The following is a 2,356-nucleotide window of genomic DNA, read 5'->3' on the forward strand; positions in this document are numbered from 1 at the left end:
TATATACGCACACGTCTGCTTTATCAAACCAGAAGTGGACGCATGAGACAGGTCTCTTCGGCGGGGAGAGGGTATACTATTTTTATTTTTTTTTTTACTTTACTGGCAATCTTAGGCTGCATGCTGGTTTGGGGTGTTATTCATTGAAAATCAATATTTTCCATTTCAGAGGATGCAGAATGAATTATTGCTGAGATGAGCATTGTGGAGAGATTGAAGGCTTAGGCCGAGGCATCACTCATCTGAAGACTTTCACAAGGACATTTACTTCGTCATCCCCCGGAGTTCACTCCACGAACATGGATCTGCCTTCCTTTTTTCTCACCACCGTCAGGACACATATCACCCTCCGTCCTGAAAGACTGTCTCACAAAGACGCACACATTCAAGTAAATACAGCTTGAATTCGTCAGGTTCTTTTAACATTAATATTCTCTCCGCGGTTAGTCCTCAGGGTTAGAGTTATCAGATTCTCTAAAGTTCCCATGTTAGGCTGGTTAGGCGAAACTGCCATTTTTAATGAACGTGTCCAAAGAATGCCAACCGTGTAATTCGACAATGACCTCAAATCCTTTTTTCGGAAATGGTGAGCTAAGCACAGACACACTCTAATTAACGAGCCACTCACAATAGAGACGAACAAATTATGGAGCCAGTTTGAAATGTCAAGATAACCAATTATCAAATGAAAATGGCCATTAGGGGGTTCCTTCTGGCCACAGGTGATGAAGCCACCTGAAATAATGGGAAAAGCAGAGGCAGAATGGGGTTTTTTAGACATGGTCATAGGAGAAGTATTAGATTAACCGTAAATGTAAGATGCCTTGGGGGCCACATTTCAGCAGATAGATTTCTCAAGTGCCCACGCCGTGAAATGAATGATGATTGGCTTCTTAAGTGACGGATGTGCTACACATATAATGACACATTTTAACGGCAGAGCAGTGAAACATTATTACGTTCGTGTTTGTCATGACTGTACACCGAGCATCCAGCTTCTCAAACCCCTTGGTTTTTCCGCTTATACGGCCAAACGTATGTGGACAACTTTTGGGAACTTGTGGGGAAGTTTGTTTCACTTCCTATTAAGGGAAGTCTTAATGCCACAGCTTAATAAATATGTAGAGTAAACAAACCCACTTAAATTTAAGTTGTTTGTAAGTATGTTTTATTGTTGTTTGTATAAAGTATTTTGCTCATTATTTGATGTACTGTATTTTTGGTCTCTGTCTTTATTAATCTAAGATGCTGTAACAGTTAAATTTCCTGTCGGGATTAATAAAGTACAATATCCATCTATCCATCCATTTGGTACTCCACAGCCTGGGGGCTCAGGACCCCCGAGACGATCACGGGACTGAGTGGTTGCAAGATGATTGAGTTAGGAAAGAGTTAAATCATTCCTTCTACTCCATATATTTTTTGAGGAAGATATTTATGTTTTATTTTTAGTACAGGGCAGTTTTTACATCTTTAGGTCTCTAAAACATATTTGGATTTAACAATCTGAAAAGGTAAAAAAAAAAAAAAAAGTTGACATAGCTCATGGGAAAAGCAACATCGCAATGCCCCTCAAGCACAAAGCGAGGTCCATAAAAATGTTTCACTGTTTTGTTTGGTAAGGACTGGCCTGCACAAAGTTCTTACCTCAACCCCAATGCAGCACCTTTGGAAGGAATGAGTGCCATGCTCAAACATCAGGGCCCAATGGCACTAATAATGGTGGGCAGATCAATGAGTTGTTTGAGTTTTGAGTATCACACTGGCACCAAAAGGCTCCAAAATGGATCGGTATTGCGGTAGCTCACATTTTGAACACCTCACACCATCAGTGTCAGGGATTTTAGCCCTGGTATCGCCTATCCATACATTTATGGGAAGCCTTTCCACAAGGCTGTTACAGCACTATCGTATGGGAATCACGTAGATAATGTGCTTGGATGTATACGCAAAAAAATAAAAACCTTCAAATCTTAAATTAAATACAAGTGTGCCCTGTTGTTAATTGACCCCAACTGATTCATTTCATTCCCTTTGGTTTTGTTTGTCGGCTACACGTCATAATCGCTTCTGACAAAAGGAACCAAGACCTGCACTGTTCTCCAGACAGGACCCAGGAGATAGACATCATGTTGTAGTGAAGAATGTACTTCTGAGTGACTGGCAGATACCTCACCGAGACAGAGAGCTCTGGCGGGGCCCCAGCACGAGAGAGAGAGAGAGAGAGAGTGAGGAAGAGTGTTTTTCTCAGAGCAAAGGCAGCATTCAATGAGAGCTCCACTGGAGAAGGGGAGATGCCCTTTTCTGTGTGCGATGAAGGATGGACAGAAGTGAGGGGCGGGGGGGGGGGGGGGGG

This window comes from Anarrhichthys ocellatus, unplaced genomic scaffold (assembly GCF_004355925.1).
Source record: "Anarrhichthys ocellatus isolate YVR2014 unplaced genomic scaffold, GSC_Weel_1.0 scaffold11, whole genome shotgun sequence".
In the NCBI taxonomy this organism is placed as follows: Eukaryota; Metazoa; Chordata; class Actinopteri; order Perciformes; family Anarhichadidae; genus Anarrhichthys; species Anarrhichthys ocellatus.